This window comes from Neoarius graeffei, chromosome 8, assembly GCF_027579695.1.
Source record: "Neoarius graeffei isolate fNeoGra1 chromosome 8, fNeoGra1.pri, whole genome shotgun sequence".
NCBI lineage: Eukaryota > Metazoa > Chordata > Actinopteri > Siluriformes > Ariidae > Neoarius > Neoarius graeffei.
Window position 1 is genome coordinate 7,368,029 of NC_083576.1, and position 16,624 is coordinate 7,384,652.

General features: G+C 38.9%; 1 pseudogene; it reads right to left on the reverse strand.

Moving 5' to 3' along the window:
• Positions 1 to 1,192: 1,192 nt before the first annotated feature.
• Positions 1,193 to 12,035, reverse strand: LOC132890329 (uncharacterized; annotated as a pseudogene).
• Positions 12,036 to 16,624: the final 4,589 nt, after the last annotated feature.

Below are 16,624 nucleotides of genomic sequence, written 5' to 3' on the forward strand. Positions count from 1 at the left end.
GTGTGTATCGTGCAGTTCCACAGATTGTCTGGTTTTTACTGTGAGCTGAAATTCTTATTTTGTTTTTGCTTTATTCTTAATATTTTTAAAGGAATCTGAAGCTGAAACACTGAATTATGCAGCTGTGCATTTCTCTAAGAGGAAACCCAAAGCTGAAACAAAGAAATCTGGTTCATCAGATGAGTGTGTGTACGCTGATGTGAATAAAACTGCACGCTGTAACATAAATGATTCATAATAAATGGAGAAACACACGGCAGAAGCAGTGAAAATGTTTTAGCAGGTTAAATATCTCGACTGTGTGTCAATTTATTCCATATTTTTCATTACAAGCTTTTAATCACTCAAAGATTATTAAACTATTGTTAAATATTTTTGCTCGTTTCAGCTGGACAGATAATTGATCTGCAGAATGATGAACGGATTTCTAGAGCAAAATGACTGTATTTGGTGAAAGTACAAAAAAAAAAGTTGATAATATTTTTATATTTGTTCACAATAGTTGCATAATAATACATATTAAATAAATTTGCCCGTAATCATATTTTATTCACTGTCGCTAAACGCTCTTTATCCCCTTCAGACCTGATTTATTGTTTCTACTGAGCAAGAAAATGTTTCCACAGCTGATTTTTACTTTTGTTCAATGTAGAAATGAAGTATGAATTTTTTTTTTTGCCAACTCATATTTTTATTTCTTTTTTTTCATGTCCATTACAATGGACACCAGGACTAAATCAACATAAAATCTCAAGAAACCTTCAGAACAACTTTGTATATTATTTATGTAACATTTTATATTATTTGTATTTATTTATTATTATTTTATATTATTATTACATTATTTTGTATTATATTTTATATGAGGAATGCGTTGAAACAATTTCAGTTTGGTACAAAGCACAGCTGAATGTTGCATTTGTCACAAAAGACTTATATATACATATACCGTAGATCCTCTTGCATCTGGTAGCTTCTTTCTTGTCATCATAATTCGGCATGTGGTCCACCATGTCGAACTGTACTTCAGGTCGGGGCCTTATATCCTGATCATGTTTGGGTTGATGGACGTGAACTGGCTCAGGAGACGTGCTGGACCTTCCACGTTTCACCCCCACTGGTTTTTCCACTCTCACAAGACATTCATTTAGAAATGAAGGAGATCCAGGATGGTAGTGAAAGGCCTACAATGCTATTTAATCTCTTCCTTCCTGGTAACTGTTAGATCCTCATGCTCCTCTGTCCCTACACTGTCTTCTACCTCAACCTCAGCTGCTACCTCAAATTCTTCTGGCATTCAATGACAGTGAAACCTCTCCATTGTCATTGTCCCTCTCTGAAACCAATAAAACATCATCTTTCACTCACTTTACTCCCTTACTCCTGGCCTCATCTGCCTCATTTCCTGAATCCAAGCAGTCAAGATCAGACAGTTCTCCATTTATCAGAAGTTCAAAAAAGTCTGTGACTTTATACTCTAAAAGTACATCATTATAAAATAAAAAAAATACTTTGATGATGATTAATATATTGTCAAACTACATTTTAGCTCTGAAATGCTTCCAGAAATTCACAGCCTGGTATACGAACACTAAATCATCAAGCTCCTGCTGTTGTCTTTCAGCACCTGAAGTCCATTGTGATGGACATTAAACTTAAATCCTGTGCTTTAGAGCTTTGAAATATATTCAAGTTAACTTTAAATACAATCACTTGATAAGATTAAGATTATATTTAGGGCAAATATATTACACTACCATAGACATAAATTAATATTGAAAGGTGCTTGGCTCCTCCTCCTGTCCACATGGTGAGCCATGCTTGTCTTGTGTGATGGCTGAAACTTTCTGAGAGCAAGTTACAGGTCATAACTTCATTGTGATTGGATAATCAGCAACCAATCAGTGACCAAGCATTATTACCCCGCCCACGATGGAGTAAGTGTGGTGAGGTAATCAGAGCTGTTTGTTTGTGTGTCTGTATGTTAACTATCTAGTGTCTAGACTGTTGCATCGATTGACTTAAAATTTTCAGGGTAGGTGGGCAATGATCTGTAGATTACCTGATTAAACTTTGGGGGTTAGGGGATCAAGGTGAAGGTGAAGGTCACTGGAAAGGTCAACCTTTCAGTCAGAATAATATATTTTCCATGAGAACTCAAAAACTGTTGCTGATAGACAGATGTTTACTATTATGAGCATATAGGAACTCACATATGGCCTTTCATTTGGCACTATGACCTTTGACCTTGAACGGTCAAACTCAAGGTCATGGGTTTTCAAAGGGCTTTAACTTGAAAATGGTTGATGGTTGACAGATATTTACCATTATCAACTTCTAGGAAGTGCCATATGGGATTTCATTTGGCACCATGAGCTTTGACCTTGAGTGACCTTGAAAGGTCAAACTCAAGGTCATGGGTTTTCATAGGACTATAACCTGACAGCTGATGATTGAGGAATATTGCCATTATCAACATACCGGTATAGGGATAAAATAAGTGCTGCCGGACGAGGTTTGTTTTGCCTGGCAACACTTGTTCAAATTAAAAAAAAATGCAGTTTTATTGGTTTAAAACAAAGAATACGGTATGTCATGTCCATTCCAGTGGACGCAGGGTCTGAAGGGGTGTCATCTGTCTGTCTCTGAGTTTGGCTCAGGACAAAATAAATGTATTCACAATTTACTTAAAGACGTAACAAAAATCTTCAACATTATCAGAAAATTTCTGAGTTGAAACAAAAGTTATGTTCAATTACTGGCGTGTTTATAAAAATGATGTGTGTTTGCCTTCAACTGAAGTCAAGGACTGTGACTGAGTCCATTCCCTGGGGGCGGGGCTTGTTTATTCATGAACCTCTGTGCTGCTTGTGTTTCCGGGTTCGAGTGAAATTACACTGAAAATCAGGTGCTGTGAATGTGGTGCCCAGAAATACCAAGGTAGTTTTTTTCTTGATCACTGAGTGTTGAGTAAAACCTCTTCAAACACATTTTACATGAAGAAAAGTGAAGTGAAGCATCAAACAAGCAAGATGGATCCTTCCAGAAAGTGATTCCTAATCATGTATTGTAGAGTCCAGGATTTTAATTTGTTTTGTTCTTGTTGCTTTCTTACAAAATGTCTGAAGGTATAAAATGAGCATTGTAAATGGTGCTGGTTTTCCAACACATCATGTAAAGAGGCCGAGTGGTGAATCTGCTTTTGAGTCCTGAGAGCTGAACATTTATGACGTTTCCATCCTGAGGAAAGAAGCTGTTCGAGAGTCTGTTGTTGTGGCTCAAACGCTGCAGTATCTCTTACCACAAGCTCGTAGGCAGAAGAGTCTGTGGTTGGGATGGATAGAAACTCTGATTATTCTCCATCCTCTTGCTTTCCAATACTAGAGAATATTACAATTCCTGATAAAGGGGTAAACGCTGATTACAGCTCTGACTTTTTCAGCTTTCTGAGACGGTGCAGGTGGAGCTGGGCTTTCTTGACCAGGGAGTGTGTGTTGTGTTGGTGGTTGATGGAAGATGGTGTTGAGTTTTTATTTTACACATCATCATCAGTCACAGCAGTTAGCCACAAGTGCAGGAAATGAAATTCGTCACTAACACGTGTTCACTTGTTATCGAAAAAGCACTTGTAGTGAGTTTTATAACAGTGTGCGTAATTCTGGCATTAACACTACAGGACATGCTCTTTGAAAATGTCCCAGTGTAGATATAAAATACACTTCAAGGACAAGTCTGTAGATTTTTTTGTCACTAAACATCATCATACACAAAGTGAACTCCAAGAACAGATTGATTTTTAGCTGTGCAGAATTTCACGGAGAAAGAATCACACACCTGGATTTCTATTTCATAGACATTAGGTTTTAGTCCTCAGATCGAATCTCACAGTCCGAATCAGTGCACAAGAGAAAACTCACCACACGTGGAATAAATTTCACTTCTGAAAATTAAACCTTAAAACAGAACTCTTTAATACATGAAATGAAATAAATTAGAAATATACAACCCCGATTCCAAAAAAGTTGGGACAAAGTAAAAATTGTAAATAAAAACGGAATGCAATGATGTGGAAGTTTCAAAATTCCATATTTTATTCAGAATAGAACATAGATGACATATCAAATGTTTAAACTGAGAAAATGTATCATTTAAAGAGAAAAATTAGGTGATTTTAAATTTCATGACAACAACACATCTCAAAAAAGTTGGGACAAGGCCATGTTTCCCACTGTGAGACATCCCCTTTTCTCTTTACAACAGTCTGTAAACGTCTGGGGACTGAGGAGACAAGTTGCTCAAGTTTAAGGATAGGAATGTTAACCCATTCTTGTCTAATGTAGGATTCTAGTTGCTCAACTGTCTTAGGTCTTTTTTGTCGTATCTTCCGTTTTATGATGCTCCAAAAGTTTTCTATGGGTGAAAGATCTGGACTGCAGGCTGGCCAGTTCAGTACCCGGACCCTTCTTCTACGCAGCCATGATGCTGTAATTGATGCAGTATGTGGTTTGGCATTGTCACGTTGGAAAATGCAAGGTCTTCCCTGAAAGAGACGTCGTCTGGATGGGAGCATATGTTGTTCTAGAACCTGGATATACCTTTCAGCATTGATGGTGTCTTTCCAGATGTGTAAGCTGCCCATGCCACATGCACTAATGCAACCCCATACCATCAGAGATGCAGGCTTCTGAACTGAGCGCTGATAACAACTCAGGTCATCCTGACCACATTTAAAGGCTCATTTAAAATGGACTGTGGCAAAGTGGAAAACTGTTCTGTGGTCAGACGAATCAAAATATGAAGTTCCATAAAGAACTTCAAATTTTGATTCGTCTGACCACAGAACAGTTTTCCACTTTGCCACAGTCCATTTTAAATGAGCCTTGGCCCAGAGAAGACGTCTGCGTTTCTGGATCATGTTTAGATACGGCTTCTTCTTTGAACTATGGAGTTTTAGCTGGCAACGGCAGATGGCACGGTGAATTGTGTTCACAGATGATGTTCTCTGGAAATATTCCTGAGCCCATTTTGTGATTTCCAATCCAGAAGCATGCCTGTATGTGATGCAGTGCCGTCTAAGGGCCCGAAGATCACGGGCACCCAGTATGGTTTTCCGGCCTTGACCCTTACACACAGAGATTCTTCCAGATTCTCTGAATCTTTTGATGATATTATGCACTGTAGATGATGATATGTTCAAACTCTTTGCAATTTTACACTGTCGAACTCCTTTCTGATATCGCTCCACTATTTGTCGGCGCAGAATTAGGGGGATTGGTGATCCTCTTCCCATCTTTACTTCTGAGAGCCGCTGCCACTCCAAGATGCTCTTTTTATACCCAGTCATGTTAATGACCTATTGCCAATTGACCTAATGAGTTGCAATTTGGTCCTCCAGCTGTTCCTTTTTTGTACCTTTAACTTTTCCAGCCTCTTATTGCCCCTGTCCCAACTTTTTTGAGATGTGTTGCTGTCATGAAATTTCAAATGAGCCAATATTTGGCATGAAATTTCAAAATGTCTCACTTTTGACATTTGATATGTTGTCTATGTTCTATTGTGAATACAATATCAGTTTTTGAGATTTTTAAATTATTGCATTCCGTTTTTATTTACAATTTGTACTTTGTCCCAACGTTTTTGGAATCGGGGTTGTAATCTAGGTACCAGAAGACACTATAGAATAAATACAATCAGGTTTTTCTCTTTTTCTTGTCACTCTTTTCGTTTTGTTCTTTTTGAAATGTAAAGCCGCGTAATTCAGCTCCACTGCATCATGACCCTGTGAGAACGAACAGACAAACAGAGATCTCAATCATCACAGTGACACCGAGAAATCGAGGAGTTTGTTCCTGAGAGAATGGAGACCTTATTTAACCCTCATCCTACCGACTGGGGTCCGATTGGACCCCAGAGGGCATTTTTCATATGCCACACAATTATTATTCGCAATTTTTTTTTTTTTTTAATTTCATGACTTTGTCAGACTCTGTCAGGTTGTTCCAATACAACATTTTATTTCAGGTTTCTAATTGCTTTGCGGCAATAATAAACAATAGTCCTTTGTGGTCCGATCGGACCCCAGTCAGAAATGTGAATTTGTCAACATTTTTGATGCATATATCATACTGATTTTTTTTTTTTACAGTGAATAATGGCAAAGAATAGAAGATTGGCAAGATACACTGCCGCTCAAGCCTTAAGAGCTATCCTAGAGGTAGATGATGGGTCTGATTTAGAGGTTTCAGACCTATCAGATGCAGAAGAGGATTATATTTCAGAACAGTCAGAATATAGTGACGCTGAATCCGTAGACCCAGGGAATGGAGAACAAGTTAATGCTAACCAGCTTCCTCAACCCAACCCAAACGACTCCAGTCAGTAAACCTTGTACAGAACATAGATTCTGTGTTCAGAAATGTTTATTTTCATATAACATTCTTGCATATGCTTATATTTTTTCACATTTAGACTCTGTCTGACACAAATACAACTCCATTTGAATTTCAGGTAATTCAGTTACAAAAAATCGGCAAAATATCTCAAACTGTGCCGATTTTTTAGGGTAGTATGTGCCGATTATAGCTTAGTTAGAGTAAATAAACTGTTAATAATGAGCTTTTTTTATTGTAATCCTGTTTGTTTTTAATTAATAAAATAAGTTCTCACTAAAAATGTTGTTTGTCATCAATACTTATTGAAAAAATTCACATATTGTAATTGGGGTCCAAACGGACCCCAGTCGGTAAGATTTGTATGTGAAATATGTCGGTAGGATGAGGGTTAAGATTATTTACCTGATTGGGTGTTTCCTCGACCACACAATCTCGTTGAGATCTCACTGTTGAAAGAAAGGAAAAATATATATATTTATTATACACAGTACTGTACAAAAGTCTTGGCACCCTATTGTTTCTTTCATACTAACTTTGCTATAGATTTCTATTTTGTGACCTCTACATTATTGATTCAAAACATTACAAAAACATTTTAGAGTTCCAAAAGTTCACTTTTTTCCAGCACAAAGTTAAATGTTACAGGAAAAATATATATATAAATAAATAATGAATAAACTTTTGTCTCTGAGCAGCATATTCCATAAGAGAGCACTTTCTTTTCAGATTAAAACAAGAAAACATAATGAAGACTTCTGGGTTTTGTGGCAAAATTAAGAATCGAGTGTGACAAAGCGTCCAGAAGAACTGTGTCTGGTTCTGTAAAATGTTCAGTAAAACCTACAGCTCATTTCCGCATAAAACTGCACTCATTTGACCTGAGACTACTATTTATTTATTTTAAAGCAAAGGCAATTTCATCTTGCTCCAAATATTGACTTTGTGTCATTTACTCTGGCTTACTAATTACTGTTTATAGTATTGGGTTTTTTGAATGTTGAAACATTTCATTTCATTATTTTTAAGCCATTTTTGGTTGACAGCATTTCTTTACATTATGTCCCAAAGACTAACCCTAACCATGGATATATTATATGGCTAGATGTCTGGGTCTGAGTATCTCTAAAACAGCACATTTTGTGGGGTGTTCCTCATATGCAATGATTTTTACCCACCAAAAGTCTTCCAAGGATCCAAAGGGCAACCAGTGAACCAGCGACAGGATCGTGTGTGTCAAAGGCAGATTGATTCACATGGGGCACAAAAGTTAGCTCATATGGTCTAATCCCACAGGAGAACTACTGGAGCACAAACTGCTGAAAACGTTCATACTGACACCTGTCTGTTTGAGCCAGCATGAACTTTTTCAGCAGTTTGTGCTCCAGTTGCTCTGCTGTGGAATTGGACTGCATGAGCTAACCTTCATGCCTCATGTGAATCAATGAGCCTTCGACACCCATGACCCTGTTGCCAGTTCACCGGTTGTCCTTTGGATCCTTGGACCACTTTTGGTAGGTACTAACCAATGCAGACCAGGAACGCCCCACAAGATGTGCAGTTTTGGAGATGCTCAGACCCAGTCATCTATCCATCACAATTTGTCAAAGTCGCTCAGATCCTTACGCTTGCCCATTTTTCCTGCTTCCAACACATCAGCGTCAAGAACTGACTATTCTCATGCTGCCGAATATATCCCACCCACATTGTAATGAGATAATCAATGTTTGTTTATATATACAAAACATTGATGATATGTTTATATCATATATGATTTCTAGAACGTAAGGGATATTCGTTGGAATGTTAGAAATCTACACAAAGCATTCTGTAATATTGAAGTCGACTGAAAAATTAATTAGCAAAATTCTATGCACTTCTGTATGATTCAGGCTCACCTCTGGTTTGCTCACAGTTCCTCATTTTACAGATTATAAAAGCTTGATCGAAGATCACAACCACACACACTGCCACCACCACAGCGAGGTAGATCACTTCAGGACAGAAAGAACACCGATCATATTAACAATTTCACAGATAGATAGATTGATGGATGGATGACAGAACTTTTATTACCAACCACATTTTGGAGAGTTCTCCAACTGTACTCGAGTCCCGTTCCCAAAAATGATCTTCCCACACACGGCCACAGCGCAGTAGTAAGTTCCAGTATCATTGATGCTGAGGATGTTCTTGGAGAAGTCGTACACACAGGTGTGTGTAGAAGAGCCGCTCACACACTGACAGCTGCTGTTGTGATGAGTGTAAATGATTTGAGGATGGGATTGTGGTGAAGCTCTGAACCAGAGCACTTGGTGTTCTGCTGCTCTGCTCTCAGAGAGAACCGAGCACTGCAGAGTCACTGACGCTCCTGCAGGAACCGAGTCCAACACGCCGCTCTGGATCACTGACACTTTTACATCTCCATCACCTGTTCAGAGTGATAGAGACGGGGTGAGATCTCAGGTGTTTTCATCTACTTTTACCAGTAAACTGTTTTTCAAACAAGTTCTCAAACTGAAAGGACAAGAGTAGAAGAAGAATCATGGCACCAAAATCGCTCGACTAAAAAACAAATCTCTATGTGATAAAGTCAGTCGTAAGGAAGGAAAGTTTGCTTGTATTGTGCTTTTCACAGAGAAATGTCACAAAGTGATTAACAAGAGCCATTTTACAACATAAAAATGGAAAAAGAATAACAGAGATGATGAAGTTACCACCAGAGCCATGTATTTAAAAGACTTACAAAACTAAAAATACACAATTAATCCATAAACCACATCCCCAGTGCATTCATATTCCTCAAACACCTGTCTAAAGTGATGTCTTTAGCGATCAGCCCTGTTGTTCCACTGTCTGTCCAACCAACATTTTTAAAACTTCGTTCTCCGTCATGTTCATCCTGATCCATCTAATATTAAAGTTGGGATTATTAAATCAAAGCAACAACATGCTGAAAAAAACGGCTCTTTACCAAAATCCTCCATCGTGCACATACTGTATCTGTGGCCACCAATGAAAGCCTTCACCTGGTGGATATGAGCTTCATGAGTTCTTTTCTCATTGTACTTTTGAGTCTTTATTCCAAAATCGTTGGGGTTTTGGACATAAAACAGAGATATAATTCACAAACTCACTGTTTTGGACCAAATTACTTCTGGTTCTCACACAGAGTCGTCAATTACAGTGAAGTTTTCAATGTTGTCCATCTCATCTCATCTCATTATCTGTAGCCGCTTTATCCTTCTACAGGGTTGCAGGCAAGCTGGAGCCTATCCCAGCTGACTATGGGCGAAAGGCAGGGTACACCCTGGACAAGTCGCCAGGTCATCACAGGGCTGACACATAGACACAGACAACCATTCACACTCACATTCACACCTACGGTCAATTTAGAGTCACCAGTTAACCTAACCTGCATGTCTTTGGACTGTGGGGGAAACCGGAGCACCCGGAGGAAACCCACGCAGACACGGGGAGAACATGCAAACTCCACACAGAAAGGCCCTCGCCGGCCCCGGGGCTCGAACCCAGGACCTTCTTGCTGTGAGGCGACAGCGCTAACCACTACACCACCGTGCCGCCCCCCAATGTTGTCCAGACTGTAAAAAATGATCCGTTGTTTTAACTTAAAGTTTGTACCCGGGCTGCCTTAAAATTTTGAGTTCATTGAAATTCAAATCGTAAATTAACACAATGAGGCAAACAATTTAACTTCCGATTTGAATTTCAATGAACTCAAAATTTTAAGGCAGCCCGGGTACTAACTTTTTTTTTTTAAGTTAAAACAGCAAATCATTTTTACAGTGCAGTGTGGACCTCTTAAAACCTCTACAGTGAAGAATGTTTATGTTTTTAGGGATAGAACTCAATCAATCATGATATTTGGAGATCTGTAAAGCTGCCAATTGTTAAAAGTGTGATTTGAATGAAATAATATCTTGTAATTGAATTGATTTTTTTTTTTAATATGGCAATAAATTTGGTTCAATTCACTGTGACAGGGATTTTTATTTATTAATTATTTTTTTCAACAAGCTGTTTTTTTAAATTATTGATTGATTTATTTACAGTTTAATCACCAATAAATACATTTAAAAAATAAAAAAAAAAATTCCCAGAATCTATTAATTTCAATTCTCACTGCTAGAAATTATTTATTTATTTATCTATCAATTTGTCTATTTACTTGTGTTTTTTATTATTTTGAACAAGATGGTATTTATTTATTTATTTATTTACAGTTGAATCACATAATAATAATAATAATAATAATAATAATATACCCTTTCCAGAATGTATTAATTTCAATTCACACTGACAAGGATTTTTTTTTTTTATTTTTATTTTTTTAGAAATTTGACGGATATATATATATATATATATATATATATATATATATATATATATATATATATATATATATATATATATATATATTTTTTTTTTTCCAGTTAAATCACCATGATTACCAGAGACGACCCCCCCCCCCCCGCCCCCCACTGTAACCCTAGCTGTATAGGTGAGAGGCCGAGGGCTATCGAAACAGAGATCGGCGCCGCACCCATACGCCTTAAAGAGCTGGTTAGTACTGGGACAGGAGACTGACTGGGAAAACCAGATTCTGGCGTCAGAGGGACTTTGACTTTATGACCACAGACCAAAACAAAAAACAAACAAACCACAAAATAGGAATTAAATTAAAGAATTAAAAAAACCCTAACCCTTTCCAGAATGTATTAACTTGTTATGATGGTAATTAAATATACAGTGTTCAGAAATTGAGTGTGTATTGTACAAACAGTTTAAATTTAGTTAATAATAATAATAATAATAATAATAATAATAATAATAATAATACATTTTATTTATAAGCACCTTTCAAGGTACCCAAGGACACTGAACAGTAAAAAACAAACAATAAAAGCAGAACAATAAAATAACAACAATAAAATAATAATAAATAAATAATAATAATAATAACAACGTTATTAAAAATCAAAGAGAAAAAGGCAAGCTAAAGAGATGTGTTTTTAGCTGTTTTTTGAAAGAGGACAGTGTTGAGCATTGGCGCAACGCTAGTGGCAGGGCATTCCACAGCTTAGGGCCATTTACACTGAAAGCCCTGTCACCCACAGAACAGAGCCGAGAGTAATTACCTCTTACAGCCAAGACAGTTCCTGTGATGAACGTAGCTTTGTCCAAGTAAACTTTCCCGCAGTAGTAAAATCCTCCGTCTTCTTTTTTTACATGTGAGATTGTCAGAGAAATGCCGTTCTCAGTCTGCTCCATTTTAATTCCTGACGTCTTGAACATGGGGGAAATGTTGATATCTTGATAAGCTAATTTTCCTCCCACTTTTTGAGGCATTTCTCCAAATATTTGTTTGTACCAGAACAAACTTTCACCCGGATCAATGTCTCTAAATGAGCAGTTAAGAGTCACACGTTCTCCAGACTTCACTGAGAGAAATGATGGTTTGGAAAAATCCACAGATTAGGCTGGAGCTAGAAAATAATAAATAAATAAATAAACAAATATATTATTCATAATAATAATAATAATCATAATAATAGATTTATTAAAACCTCTTTAAAACTTACTGATGATGTTCAGAGATAAGAGAAGAATCCACAGTGATGTCATCTTCAGAGGTGAAGTCACACTCAGCTCGAGCTGCTGAAAAGCTGCCGTGTTTTTGTTCTTGAGACTTTCATCTGATTGGCTGCTTCAAGTCACGAGTTAAATTTCCTTTTCAGGTACGTTTCTATTTTTGAACCACACTGTAGTTCATCAGAAGTCTGTGGTTTTTGTGTGAAGTTTCCTCTGCATGTCCAGTGAGATGGAACTAAACCAGGACAAAAACATCAATAAGAAGAACCAAACCAACCCCCATGCTGCAGTGTAAGAAAGTCACACTTCACTGTGAGATCACAATTTTTCCTGTTCTGATGTTTGAACATTGTGAACATTAACTGAAGCTCTTGATTTGGATCTGGATGATTTGATGCATCGTGCTGCTGTCGAGTGATCGGCTGATGAGAGAACTGCAGAAAACAGCAGGTGGATGTCTGGGTGTTCCTAATAAAGTGACCAAGTGTATACATGAGTGTATTAACGAAGTGAGTGATAGATAATCCCTGTCTACAATGTCTGACAAAATCCAATTTTAAATACAATTTTTAACAATTTTTGTATTATGTAATCTATAGTTACTTCGCCTCAACCACAATCCAGCACACGACCTTCACATTAGATTAGATTAGATTAGATTAGATTAGATTAGATTAGATTAGATTAGATTAAACTTTATTGATCTCTTTGGGCGGGTTGCCTCAGGGAAATTAAGATTCCAGCAGCATCATTACAGATAAACAGAGAATAGAAAATAGAGAAAAAATACTTCAAGAAAAACTAAATTAAGGATTTACATATGCAAATAGAAAAAGAATAAGATATGGGGAAGAGAGGAAGGGGGAGGTGAAAAAGGGGGGCAGGGCAGCAGGAGAGATATTGCACTTTATGTTGCACATTATATTGCAGATTGTCCAGTATTGCTTATTGTTAGGCTAGGCTACTGCTCCTTCCCATCCTCTGTCCTCCTGTTACCCCTCCTCCCCCCCAGAGAGGAGTTGTACAGTCTGATGGCGTGAGGGACAAAGGAGTTTTTAAGTCTGTTCGTCCTGCACTTGGGAAGGAGCATTCTGTCACTGAACAGGCTCCTCTGGTTGCTGATGACGGTGTGCAGAGGGTGACTGGCATCGTCCATGATGTTCAATAGTTTGTCCATAGTCCTCTTCTCTGCCACCGTCACCAGAGAGTCCAGCTTCATGCCGACCACAGAGCCGGCCCTCCTGATCAGTTTGTCCAGTCTGGATGTGTCCTTCTTGGATGTGCTGCCCCCCCAGCACACCACGGTGTAAAACAGGACACTGGAGACCACACACTGATAGAACATCCACAGGAGTTTCCTGCAGATGTTAAAGGACCGCAGCCTCCTAAGTTCAAGTTCAAGTTAATTTATTTGTCCCCAAGGGGAAATTAGTTTGTAGCAGGTATTTAAAAACACAAACAAACACCAAATAATAAAAACAACATAAAAACAGGGACACAGGTAGGCACGTAGACATAAGGCCCCCAACCATATAGACTGAGACCAATACACAAAATAAAAATATAAACAGATAAAAAGGATAAGAGGGTAAAAATAAGATCAAAACATGGAGAGTAGTCCAGTCCAGGAGTCCAATGTGCAAAAATGCAGAAAGTGCAGGAGGAAGCATTATTTGGGCAAATTCAACATGTTTATGGCTGTGCAAACAAATGAGCATTTGTGCCTTTTGGTCCTATGGGTGGGAACTCTAAATCTTCTGCCTGAGGGCAGAAATTCAAACTCCCCATAGAGAGGGTCATCAACACAGTCTATAATTGAAAGTGCCTTCCTAAGAACATGGCGGTTAAACAGTTCACAAAGGGGAGTCTGCTTCTCCCCTATGACCTTCCCCGCAACAGTAACAAGTCGACCCAGCTTGTTGCGTTCAGCAAGTTTTAGGTTACCAAATCACACAATAATAGAAAAAGACAGGAACGATTCAATAAAAGATTTGTAAAACAAAGACATCATTTTAGTACATACATTAAAAGTGTTCATTTTTCTTAAAAAATAGAGACGCTGCTGGACCTTTTTATATATGGCCTATGAATTAGGCTGAAAGCACAAGTCACTGTCTAGGACAGTCCCAAGGTATTTATAGCTTTCCACCTGTTCAATTCCCCCCCCATCTCAGTGGGCTTAGGGATAGGTGCCGATTTTCTAAAATCAATAACCATGTCCTTAGTTTTGATCACATTGAGTTCAAGGTATGAGTCTTTACACCAACTGACAAAGTCATTTACCACCTGACCATGCTCTGCTTCTCCCCCCTTCAGCAGACTGACTATAACAGAGTCATCTGCAAATTTAATAATTTTTCTGTTATCATACTGACTTCTGCAGTTGTTTGTGTACAGTATGTACAGAAGAGGAGAAAGAACACATCCTTGGGGGATCCAGTGGAAGAACAGTGTTTTTCAGAGAGTACACCATTTACTCTAACACATTGTGTCCTCTGTGTCATAAAATCTAAAATCCATCCAACAGTATTGAAATCCAGCTTAAACTCATAAAGAAGTTTCTCTGCAAGCAGAGACAGAGAAGGAAGTATAGCCTGCTCTGTCCCTTCCTGTATAAGTGATTGGTGTTGCAAGTCCAGTCCAGCTTGCTGTCCAGCCACAGCCCAAGGTACTTGTAGGAATCCACAGCCTTCACCTCGACTCCTTCAATCAGAACTGTTTGAGACCTTGGTCTGGACCTCCCAAAGTGAATGACCAGCTCCTTGGTCTTTGAGGTGTTGAGCTGCAGATGGTTCCTGTTGCACCACACAGCAAAGTCCCTCACCAGGCTCCTATACTCCTCCTCTCTGTCGTCACTGATGCACCCAACAATGGCTGTGTCATCAGCGAACTTCTGAATGTGACACAGCTCCGAGTTGTAGCAGAAGTCTGCGGTGTACAGAGTGAAGAGAAGAGGGGCCAGCACCGTGCCCTGGGATGGTCCAGTGCTGCTAATCACAGTGTCAGACGTGATGTCCTTCAGCCTGACGTACTGCGGCCTGTCGGTGAGGTAGCTGGAGATCCAGGTGACCAGGCAGGGGTCCACTCGCATCCTGTTCAGTTTGTCCTGAAGCCAAAGGGGGTGGATGGTGTTGAAGGCACTCGGGAAGTCCAAGAAGAGGATCCTCACTGTGCCATTTCCCTTATCCAGATGTGAGTGGGCTCGGTGTAGCAGGTAGAGGATGGCGTCTTCCACACCAACACCTGCCCGATACGCAAACTGGAGACAGTCCTGGGCATGTCGTACCTGGGCCGATTCTTTTTGGGAACCGGAATGATACATGATGTCTTCCAGAGGGTGGGACCTCTCTCCAGCTGCAGGCTAAGGTTGAAGATGCATTGGAGTGGTTCACCCAGTTCAGCAGCACAGGTCTTTGGTTGTCGGGGACACAACTTGTCCGGGCCTGCTGCTTTTCTGGGTGAAGCTTCCTCAGTTGACCTCTGACCTGGTCTGCAGTAATGCATGGAGGAGTCTGTGTTGAGGTGGGGGAGGAGAGGAGGAGGGGGCTGCTGCAATGACTGGGGGGAGGTGTGTTGAGGGAAGAAGGAGAGATGGCTGCACTGAGGGGGAGGGTGGGGGACGTGGGCTGGTTGAACCGGTTGAAGAAGTCATTCAACCCATTCGCCCTCTCCACTGTCCCCTCAATGACTCTGGTCTTTGTATTGTGGCCTGTGATGGTTTTCACACCTTCCCAGGTAACAATTTTATGTAGTAACTATGTACTTACAACATAGTGGTTTGGTAGATGTTACGTAGTGTTTTTACATAGTTACTACGTAAAATTCTGGACTACCAGCAACGTTTTTACTACGTCGTGAAGTTACGTAGAGAAACTACATACCCACCACCTTATGGGCACCTTCCCACTATGGGGACCTTCCCACTATACTATGGATACTTTCACACTCCTATGGTCACGTTCTCACCACCTTACATTTTCACATCCTTTCTACTACCTTACAAAACCCGAGTAATATTATGCAGAAAACATGGAAAAAGCAACAATATTTTGTATAGTCGGTGCATTTATTTAAAAAAAAAAAAAAAATAGCTGCATCAGCCAGGTTAGATTAGAAATGTGAACAATATATATAAAACTAGTACAATTGACAAACATAACAGATCATGTGTTGTAGTTTCACAGGATGAAATAGAAGATTAATACATGCATTACCTGAATCAAATGTAATCATGAATATGCAAAGGAACTTAAAGGTATTATTCTGCACTTTTATGATGGCCGCTGGTCAGATATTACATTACACTAAAATGGCATAAAAACCTACAGAGACTGACTGCAATATTTACACACATGCCAACCATTATTTTTGTTCTGGCTCTAGAAAATATTTAATGGTGAACCAGTATTCAATAATCGAAATTCTCACAGTGAAAGAGCTAACAGCTGTCTCTGGTTTCTGAATCAGATGAATGGTGGGTTGGTACAGTAGTCGTCTCCGTAGTTGTTGCAGCCACAGCAGCGCGAGCCTGCAAATAGAATTATAATCAATGATAAATTGGGAAATCCTTGTTTACCATTATATGGTCATATTAAGTGATGTATGTACACATAAAATATTTG